We start from the raw sequence: 11,960 nt of genomic DNA, 5'->3' as shown, positions 1-11,960 counted from the left end.
TGAATGCCTGGCACTTAGAAAGCCTTCAATAAATACTTGTTGAATGGCGTTCATTGCAGAAGCACTAAAGAATTTTTGCATGTTTTTACATTAAGAAAAATCTTAGTAGCAGGATCAGATCTCAGTCATATAGTACACTCAGTTGTGCAAACATGATTCCGGTATTTATATTCTTTAAATAAACTGAATTTTAATTCCAAACTACTATTTCACTAGGATGTCAAGAAATTTCATCTCAGTCATTTAGGGGCCAGATCCTTCCCTGGGATCTCACAGAACCAGGGAGGTTTATATGAGATCCACGAAATGGCTGAAAGGGCTCCACTGTCTTTCTGGTACTGCTCCTAGTCCACGCATGAGGAAAGAAGCCCTGTCAATCTCTGCTCCTAAGCTACACAGGGTTTCAATAATCTGAGCTCCTTCTGGGAAGCCCCTGCCCAGAGCCCCATCTTCCTAGTTATTCCTGCAAGGAATTTGCTCTGAAGCCTGGTCACTGCCTCGCCTTCTCCAGTTCACCCTACCTTCATCAATTCTGACCTTTTTTTTGATCTTAGAAAAATTTTACCTCCTCCACTTCCTTCTCATTTCTCCCCGGAATGCACCCTCCCCCTTTCATTGGCACTTAACCTTTCAAAATAGGACAGGCCTTAGAATAACAAATGCCAGGAAGGCATCTTGTTCTCAAGCCCCATAAATTTCGGGCAAGAAACATAAAAGGCATGGATAATCAGTTACAAATAGGAAGTGGAAGGAAATATACAGAGAACAAATATCCAAAATAATTTTTCAACAGAGAAGACAACTACAAAATCCTGCTACTTCTTGATTTCCTTATGTAAAGATTTGGCCAGATGGCCCAAGATGTTAATAATGTTAGATACAGGATTGGAGATACTGCAGATGGGCAAAGATCACAACCACTTCCCTCAGGCACAAGCTAAAATTGGTACCAGCTTCTAGAAGCATTTGGAAATTAACATCTAAAACACACTGTTTTATTTAAAGTTTACTTTTCCTCTTTTTCTTTCTCTTTCATATTTATATATACACACATATATATCAATCATATGTGTATGTGTGATAAGTTTGCATACAATAAACATACATATATACATGCATACATATATAATACATATGTTATATATAAGTATATAGTATAACATATTTATTTTGTATTTGTTTATTGTATATTAAATTATATATTATATTTATATAATATATATGTTAATAATATTAGATAGAATTCGTATATTGCATAATATTGTATGTTATATAATGTGAAAGGAAAATATCTTGTGCCCCCAAAATCACTAAGCTAAGGGGAAAATTCAAGCTAAGAACTGCTTAGGGCAAACCTGCCTCCCATTCTATTCAAAGTTTTCCCTTTGCTCACTGAGATAAATGCATAACTGATTGCCTCCTTTGGAAAGGCTAATCAGAAACTCAAAAGAATGCAACCATTTTTGTCTCTCACCCACCTGTGACCTGGAAGCCCCCTCCCTGCTTCCAGTTGCTTAGGGAAAAAAAATAAAAATAAAAAAAAAATTAAAAATTCAGATTATTACATCTGTGTATCTCTTTGTACGCACTTTCAAAGTACTTATGACATTGAGTTACAGGGCTTTGACTCCTGGGTCCACAAAGGGACACCAAGTCCTGCTAAATTTTAAACACTGACAGCAATTAAAGCCCCATCTTCAGGCCCAGTACAAGATGCCAATCAAAATAAACTGCATTCCTGAAACATAGAGCCAGAAATTAAAGCTATTCAACTCCTCAAGGCCCAGGGACTATCATGGAAAAGGTGGGCGTGTGAGAATGTAAGAGTCAATCCTGAGTTCAGTTTCTCTATAAATTAATCATTAATGTCAAAGGCACACTGATGCAAGACCAGCATATGGGCCCGTGTCAGATTAACAAGGTTTTCTTGAAGCATTAGCTGGCTCTTAAATAAAGTTTATAAAAGGTTTATGAAAGTTATATCTCATGGTCAAGATTAAAATTTTGTAGATTGTTTATAAAATTTTGAAAAACAAATTTAATTGGCTTCATGCTGTTTTTATTAGGGCTTATTATTTGGAAAATTCAGTCTCCTCTCAAAGAATGAAAGTTTTTGTCTCTCTTTTTGAAATTTTTGAGTTATCACTTTTGTCAAATGAATGACTTATTTTACAATGACCTGTGATATCAAGCATTTTAATACTTTGATATTTCATAAACTGTCCAAAATCAAACTATAAATTATGTCTTCTGATCTGATTAATCCTTTAAGATATTAGGTCCCCTAAAGTCCAATAATGACATAATTTGCCTTATTTGATATAAAAATTGTACAGGAAACACTGTCAAATATGAATGGTTTTTCGTTGTTGTTGTTTTTGAGACAGAGCCTGGCCTGCTGCCCAGGCTGGAGTGCAGTGGTGTGATCTCGGCTCACTGCAGCCTCTGCCTCCTGGGTTCAAGTGATTCTCCTGCTTCAGCCTCCTGAGTAGCTGGGACTACAGGCGCCCGCCCCACGTCTGGCTAATTTTTGTATTTTTAGTAGAGACGGGTTTCACCACGTTGGCCAGGCAGGTCTCAATCTCCTGACCTCATGATCCACCTGCCTCAGCCTCCCAAAGCGCTGGGATTATGGGCTTGAGCCACCGGGCATGGCCTGTGTTTGATTTCTTTAGGCTGTATTTGTATAAATGTGTTATTGGTATGCATCCCCAAATCATGGGAAACTCCTATAATTCTGATATGACTTGGTGTACATTATCAGTCATAATTTTTATTGTTATGTTAAATTGTAGTGTGGCACAGAGGTAACAAATTTGCTTGTCAATTGTGTCTTTAGCTATGGCTGCCATAAAACCTTTTGTCATCCATGGACAATTGTTGTCTTATTTTGGTCCTCCTTAAAAGGTGACTTTATAATCAGCTACAGAACTCTAACAGGTGTTCTTAAGTGCAGATTTCTGTTAACTTGGGAGATTGTGACGTTAGAATAGAGGAAAAACTTTCAGGACTCTCATGGACAACTGAAATTGTTAATGAATATCAAGCAGAACAGGAGTAAACTGTGTGAACTGAACTAATAGAAGACTAAAGTAATCTTTTTAACTGTTTGGTTAAAAAGTTGCTGATCCTTTGTTTTGTTTTTCAGAGTCAAGAAAAATTTTCTTTTAAGCTCTTTACAGCTTTTAACAAGTAAAGTATACTCCTATAAACAAAATTTGAAGTATATTTGTTTCTCTCTACCTGATTTCTCCAGAATTTGGAAACTATTTGTGAGTGTTCTTAACTTACAATAACACAGTTATTTGTATAAGTGCAGTGAAAATCTGTTTTCATTTATAACAGGACGCAATTGAAGAAACTGGTTATTTTACCAAGGCTTTAACTGGAATGGTGTGATTTCCTTTAAGGAATCAAACTTGACTTATAGAGCCTATAAAAGCCCCTTGGAAAAACTAGCCTCATACCTTTTTCTACACAGCTGCTGCACAGGGTTCCTGACCTGGGGTAGGTAAAGAATGTGACTTTCCATCAGGCCCAGGAGCCCTGGTTTATCATGGAACTTCAAAAGGAGAGAATCATCCATCTCATGGGTATTTAATGGCACAAATCCATGGATGGGCTCAACTTTAAAAAAGTCTACTGAGATTCCTCCTGAGGAACACAGTTCCCTCAAAGCCAATTTAAAAGCATATGTAATAAATAATTATTCTGCTGCACTGTATGCAAATAATTAGGCCAACTATAACAAAGCCAACCAGCTCTACCATGATTCATCTTTAGTAAAAATGGGAAACTGGAGAGAGAAATATTATTTTTCAAAACTATAGTACACCTGTTGTTAAATTCTAGTCTTGCCTAACATTTTTAAATTTTTATTATTTTCTACAGTTTGGACAGAATTCTAAGTTTTCTTAGCTATTAGTGTGCAAAATAATGTTTTCAATTTTTTTCTTTTTTCCATGTTTCCTTATTTGAAATTACTAAAAACTAAGATGTTCTTTCATAAAGCCCTGCAAACTGAAGCTAAACAACTTAAACTTCAGAAGAAAATAACAGCAATCTGTTTACATACATAAGCCACTTTCATACCTGCCTATCAACGTATGGACTTCAGAGTAATGTGGCCTACATTTAACTCTCACCTCTCTGTGACCTGGAAGCCATCTCCCTGCTTAAAGTTGTTTCGCTTTTACTTCAAGTTGTCCCGCCTTTCTGGTCCAAATCAATGTTCATTTTACATATGTTGATTATGTTTCATGTTTCCCTAAAATGTATAAAACCAAGCTGTGCTCTGACTACCTTTGGCACATGTCATCAGGACCTGACTGTCTTAGTCCATTTTTGCTGCTATATCAAAATTCCTTAGACTGGGTAATTTATTGACAAAAGAAATTTATTTCTCATAGTTTCGGAGAAATCTATGTACCTTGTACATAGGAACAAGATCAATGTACCTTGTTGCTGTGTTCTAAAATGGTAGAAGGGCAAGAAGGGCCTTTTTAGTTCCCTTGAGACCTTTTATAAGCCTACTATTCCCATTCATGAGGACAGAATCCTCATGGCTTAATTACCTCTTAAAGGCCCCATCTGTTAATACTGTCACATTGGGTCTTAGAGTCCAAATGTATGAATTTTGGGGAGACACATACATTCAAACCATAGCATAGGCCCTGACTTTATACTCACTGATTCATGAACCCTGTGGGCTGGCTTCAGCCCACACCACCCTTCTGTAATAGCTCTTGGCAAGAAAACCACTATGTCCCTGCCACTAACACTAAGAGACATGGTGGCACATTAGCTCCTGGAGCTTATTTGTCCTTACAAATGTCCTTTTCTTTCCATTCCTTAAATGTTGGTATCTGCTATGGTCTGAATGTTGATGCCCCCTAAATTCATATGTTGGAACTTGCTACCCACTGTGATACACCACTAATAAGTGAGGATTTGGGGAAGTGATTCATGAGGGTAGAGTCTTCATGAATGGTATTAGTGCCATTATAAATGAGATTGAAAGGAATGCACTAGTTTCTTATACCCTTTCTGCCATGTGAGGACATAGCATTAGTCCCTTCTACCATGTGGAAGACACAACGTTCACCCCTTTTGCCATGTGTGGATGCAGCAAGAAGGCACCATCTGGAAGAACAGGTCTTGACCAGACAAAAGATCTGATGGTGCCTTAATAGTGGACTTCCCAGCCTCCAAAACTGTGAGCAATAAATTCTGTTGTTTATAAATTACCTGTTCTAATATAATTTGTTATAGCAGCCCAAACAGACACAGTATTTTTTAGAGCTCTGTCCTAGGTGTTCTTTTCCTACTCTATAGCTTTCTCTGAGATATTAAATTTTTTCCTAAGAATAATTTATTATTTTTAAATTGGAGGCAAATCTACTGGAAGCTACATTTTTTTTCCTCTTAACTCCTGACCAGAAGGTATAGCCACATACCACTTGGATATGCTACTCACATGTAACATCCAGGATTCTAAAATTGAACTAGTTACTCCTATCTCCACCCCTCTCCCACTGAGCCTTGTTCCATCTCTGGTGGTACTTGGCTTGGTGAACACCACCACTATCACTTATTTTGTAAGCATTCATATTACTTCCTTTGCACCCTCACATAAAATCAGAAAACCAATTTAACCCATTCTGTGACTGAAATTTGTCTTAATCCATTAACTGTTTTCCAATTCTATTGCCATGGCCCCATTCAGGCTGCCATCATCTCTCTCCTGGATCCCTTCAATAGCCTCCTAACATACCTTCTTTTCCTCTTCCTCCAATCTTGTCATTTTTGTCTCTTTTCCCACCCTAAAAGAATAAACACTGGCATAGTGATCACTTAAAAGTACGAATATTTGCAACTCACTATCTTAAGGAAAACTTTGCAGTGGCCACCTTGTTTTGTTTAGATAAAGTCCAAAGCCCCTAACACGACTTACAAGACCCTTCGCGGTATGGCCTTGGCTACTTTCTCAGCTTTATATCCCCTCTCACTTACTATCATGCTGTCATCCAGCTACCAGATCTGCCTTCCAGAATGAAAGGTTTATTCTGACAGCTACTGGCACTGCTGTTGGTAGTCAGCCCTCAGCTGTCATCTGTTTTCGGAGTTCCATATATCAAATGGCTGATATACATGAGGTTACTGTAGAGAGCTGGTCCTGTCATTTCAATTCAGGACAGCTGTGAAGGGCCATCTCAGCTTCAGAGCTCCCGGTAGGGTTGGCTGAGGCCTCTGTTAAGACTATCACAGCCCGACTTTTCTCTTCTCTCAATCTCATTTCCTTCCTTCCCTTCTCTTCCATATTACCTGGTAAAGATAAACCTTCTGCACACTAATCTCTGTTTCTGAGAATCTGCTTCCAGGGGAAAACAACTTATAACAACTCTGGTTTGCATTCCTGGCTCTAGCCATACTGAATATCATTGAGTTTCTAGAATGCCTGTCTTGCTCTCTTTTGCCTTCAGGTTTGTGCCAGGAACACAGGCTAGAAGAAAGCCTTCTGTCATCTTATATCTTATTCTTAAAAGGTCCCCTTTTAAATGTATTCTCATAGTAACCTCATTTTAATGTATTCTCATCCCCTCATTGCAACACCTCTATTACTCAGCACTATAACATCCCTAGATCATAAACTCTGTGTCTATTTTTGTATCCCCAGTGCCTGGTGAATAACAGATTCTCAGTAAACAATTGCTGAATTCATTTGTTCATTAATTTTGGTAATAGGGTAGCTTCACCCAAGTGTCCAAAATCCAGTAGTGAAGACATGCTCTCCAACAGTTCAGTCTCCTTTTCCTCCACTTTTCTACCAAAATTTATGTTAATAGGACTTTTCCTAGATGGCAATTACTCAAGTTTGCTGCTTGTTTTTTTCTGTGTGTTCGTGGTCAATCCCTTTCAGATAATACACTTGTTCTTTAGATATGTTAATACATTTAATCAGTTAAATATACTGTTGCCTGCCTGGGTACAGTTGTCTTTCCTCAAAGTGATTTTAATACATTAGTTTTAATCTGATCTGCTTTTGTTGATTTTATCCTTCAATTTTTCCCCAAGATCTTATGGGGGTGAGGAGTTTCTCTCTATAGTTCCCGTGTTCTGGCTGCTAATTACAACATACCCCTGTGGTGGAGGGGACTGTGTCAACATTCTTATTGGTTTAATGTTCCATTTCTCGTGTACAGTAAAACAAGTATGTTTTCAATTGTTTATAGCAACTTAAATTGTGTTTTAGCAGGGTTATTGCTTTTACTTGGAGAGAAACACTAATTTTATGGAAAAGGTGACAATGGTAATGTAGAGATAATAAAAAGAGGCAAGAAGTAGATTCAGAAATACTCTTCTTAAAGATACAATGGGAAAAAAGTCACCTCATTAATATAAAAAAAAAACCTGAAGATTAACTTTACCTGTAAAACAGTCATCCATTCCCATTCACAGCCCAGTGAGCATGCTACATTTGGATTTCAGAGCTCACCACTGTGCAGAACTGTTCTCAGTAAGGTTGTCACTGTTACCCAATCTCAAGGGCACTTTTCAGTTCTTCCTGCTTTTGACCTTAGTGGTAAACACTTCTCTTTTTAAGTAGCTGCTTGTACTCCTTTTTTCTCCTCTCACCCTCTCCCTGTACCTCCTGAGCCTCCTTTTACTCTTTCACTTCTTAACATTCCTGAGTCTGCTCTCTTTCTTCCTTTCTAAGCATGGTGAGTCCATCAAACTCAGGACTTTCTAGGCAGTCTTAGGAAACTTTCCCTTTCTCCCCTTATAGCAATTACTATTGTATATTATAATGTAACAGTGTTGTATTGCTTCTTAATTGTTTGAGTATTTGTCTCACTAGATTGTGAGCTGCTTCAGGGTAGAGGTTGGGTCTTTTGCATTCCCAACACACAGAGCAGAGTCCACAAACAATAGGTACACAACAGTTGTTGACTTAATAAATACCCTGGGAGATACTTGTTTCTATATATAAATATACTTCTTTCTACATAAATTCTTGTCAGAATTTGCCTTCTTATTAATTTCACACGGAACTCTAAACCAAGTTAAAAAAACCATATTTAATATACTCTAGAAAGATGTGTGCTCCTAATAGCAGGTTTAATTAAAATCATCCATGTGATAGTAAAAAAAAAATCTGGATTTTTCCGAAACTCTAGTACCAGTGGTGAAGGATATAATCCAAACATATTTTTTTCATTTGGAAAATAAGCATATTTGTGTCTTTATTTTATAATTACCTTTGGTAAGGTCATAAAACTGTATTCTAAGGATATTTTAAAGTTATTGACTTGAAAAAACAATGTCTCTGCAAAAAGAAATTTCAAGTTACTTTTTTCCTATAAAGAAAGGTGATGAAAAGATTCATCATTTTATTCTTGTTCTTCATATAATAGAGATTAAATACCATGCAGAGATTAAATATCATGACTAATAATTTAATTTAATCCAATAAATATTTCTTTACCTATAATATAGCCAGCAACATAAAGGCAATGATCTGTTTTGGGTGAAATAGACAATGGCTTGGTTTCAGCACCATTCTAGTTCTCTCTGATACACTTACTATACACATGCACTTTTAAAACTTTTAAACTAGAGTGTAATATTGCCATATAATTTTGGAAGACTGCTTTTCTGAGGGAACCAAGCATGAAGATTGTGGATACTCTGCTGTTATAATCTCAGAGTGACTCGGATTTGACTTTAATGAGTGATTATTTCAACTGATATGAGAATATCATACCACAGCACAGTTGTAATTTTTATCTCTAGTTCAGAAGCCAGAAAAAATGTTTTTTTTTTCAGTATACATAAGGCACAGATGATAAAGGATAAGTGCAGTTGCAGCAATTAGATGGCTTATTTCTGGTTTAATGAAACTCACCTAAGAACAATAAACTGATGGAAAAAGTTTGGACTGGGAACCTGGCATCACACAGTCCAGTTCTGCCTCTTAGTGATGCCTTTGGGAAGATCATTTTATTCTTCTGGCCTTCCATTTCCATTCATTCAGTTATTCATCTAAGTAACAACTATTCCTCTAATGGCTCCTGTGTGCCAGGAACTGTTTTGAAGAGTTGGTATAGAACAAAATCCAGGATGTCCTCCTGGAATTTTCAGTTATCAATGAAGTACAGTTGACCCTTGAACGATATGAGATTGAACTGTGTAGCTCCACATATAAGCCTTAGATGCCTTCACTTTGTGGCTTCTCTTCCACCTTCTCTACCTCTTCTTCCACCTCTGTCACCCCTGAGAGAGCAAGTTCTTTTCCTCCTCCTCCTCTTCTCAGCCAACTCAATGTGAAGATGATGATGATGAAGACCTTATGATGATCCCCTTTCACTTAATAAACAGTAAATGTATTTTTTCTTCCTTACACTTAATAGCATTTTTTTCTCTAGCTCATTTTATTGTAACAATACAGTATATAACACATATACAAAACTATGTTAATTGACTGTTTATGTCATCATCTAACATGAAGCATTGTTACATGTGTGTCTTATCTACTTTCAGTAGTTTTATTAGGCATGCACTTTTTTGGGTGTTTTTGGAAAATTTGGATCAAAATTCTGGAATTTCATGACATTGTTTTCTCATATATTGTGAATAATTTATTATTTCCTCATAAGAAACTCCCACACAAATTTCAAAGACTTCTTTAATAATTTGGTGAATGAAAAGGGTTAATGTATTGATTTATTACTTTGAGCATCAGTGAAGTTGAAAATGTGTTTAATTATTTTTATTATGAAATAAGTTAGAAACAGAATATGGGTAATAATGTAATGAATACCCATGTACCCAATGACAAGCTTAAAGAAAAAGAAAGTTACAGATACACTTGTAGCCTGTAAAATATCCTTCCTGGATGCATTTCTACTTTCTTCTCCCCAGAGATAACCACTAGCTAGAATTTGGTAAATATTATTCCCAAGTATAATTTTTATACTTTTATACATACATATATATCCCTAAAGTATATGAAACCTTGCATATTTTATAGCATTGGAGCACTGATATCATGCTATAAGTATCCTCTGCAACTTGTAAAAAGTCCAGTATTAAAATTTTTTGCTCTTTAGCCACTAATATATGGAGCTCTAGTTTAATAGTTTTCACAGATTTATAAAAGTTCATTATATGAATATATTCACTTTGAGTGTTGATAGATATTCATATGGTCTACAGTTTCATTATAAGCAAAAAATGATACACTGAAGATTCTTACATAAATGTCCTTATGTACATTTGAGAGTTTCTTTAAGAAACAGCCTTAGAGTGAAAATGTCAGGTCATAGGATAGACACATCAGCTTTCCTAGATTTTGCCATTTGCTCTCTAAGGTGCTTGCTCTGATTTACACTCTTACCAGTACTACAAAAAGTATTCTAGTTGTTCCACATCCCAGCCAGTAGTTACTGGTATTATCCAACTTTAAGTTTGTGGTTAATGAGATGGTTGTGAAATGGTATCTCATTATGGCTTTAATTTTTATTTCCTTGATTACTTGTGTAATTGAGCATCTTTGGATAGGTTCATTAAGTTTACTGGCTTTTCCTCTTCTACATATTGCCATATATATATTATATATATATTTTTAGACATATTCTTACCCCGTGGCCCAGGTTGGAGTGCAGTGGTGCCATCCTGACTCACTGCAACCTGTACCTCCTGGGTTCAAGCAATTCTCCTGCCTCAACCTCCCAAGTAGCTGTGATTACAGGCATGCGCCACCACAACTGGCTAATTTTTGTATTTTTAGTAGAGACAGGGTTTCACCATGTTGGTCAGGCTGGTCTCAAACTCCTGGCCTCAAGTGATCCATCCACCTTGGCCTCCTAAAGTGCTGGTATTAAGGCATGAGCCACCGTGCCTGGCCATATTTTTTAAACTTATATATATAAAAACTAGGATACTTATCTTTTCATTTATAATTTGTGATAGTACCTTTTATATATTCTTCTTATTAATTTTTAATTGTTATATGCTTTCCCAAAACCTTCCAGCCTATGGTCACCTTTTAACTTTGTTGATGGAGTCTTTTGTATAGTGTTAGATTTTAATGTCTGTAAATTTAATACTTTTTTCCTATATGAACTGTGATTTTATTTTTTTTTTTTAGTTTAGAGACAGGGCCTTGCTCTGTCCCTCAAGCTGGAGTGCAGTGTCACAATTGTAGCTCACTGTAACCTATAACTCCTGGGATCAAGTGATCCCCTTGCCTCAAGCTTCCTGAGGAGTTAGGACTACTGGCATGCACTACTATACCTGGCTAATTTTTAAATATTTTGTAGAGACAAGGTCTCTCTATGTTTCCCAGGATGGTCTTAACTCTTGGCCTCAAGTAAGCCGCCCACCTCGGCTTCCCAAAGTGCTTGGATTACAGGTGTGAGCCACCATACCTGGCCTGAACTGTAATTTTTGTTTTGTTTCTTTCCTCTTAATGTCAGATAGTTTTCTATATTTTTTTCAAAATAATTTATTTATTTATTTATTTTTGAGACATTCTCACTTCTTCGCTCAGGCTGGAGTGCAATGGTGCGATCTTGGCTCACTGCAATCTCTGCCTCCTGGGTTCAAGCAATTCTCCTGCCTCGGTCTCCCCAGTAGCTCGGATTACATGCACGTGCCACCACACCTGGCTAATTTTTGTATTTTTAGTGGAGACGGGGTTTCACCATGTTGGCCAGGCTGGTCTCGAACTCCTGAGCTCAAGTGATCATCCCACCTGGGCCTCCCAAAGTGCTGGGATTACAGTCATGAGCCACTGCACCTGGCCCGTTTTCATTTTTTATACAAAAATGTTCAATCTATGTGGAATTTATTTTTGAATATGGTGTGAGGTAGGCATAATCATTTGATGCTTTTTCCACAAACAGTGGTCTCAGATTCATTTATCAAATTGCCCTTTTTTTTTCCACTGATACATAATG

Source organism: Gorilla gorilla, chromosome 10 (assembly GCF_029281585.2).
Source record: "Gorilla gorilla gorilla isolate KB3781 chromosome 10, NHGRI_mGorGor1-v2.1_pri, whole genome shotgun sequence".
Classification (NCBI taxonomy): domain Eukaryota; kingdom Metazoa; phylum Chordata; class Mammalia; order Primates; family Hominidae; genus Gorilla; species Gorilla gorilla.
This window is presented reverse-complemented; position numbering follows the sequence as displayed.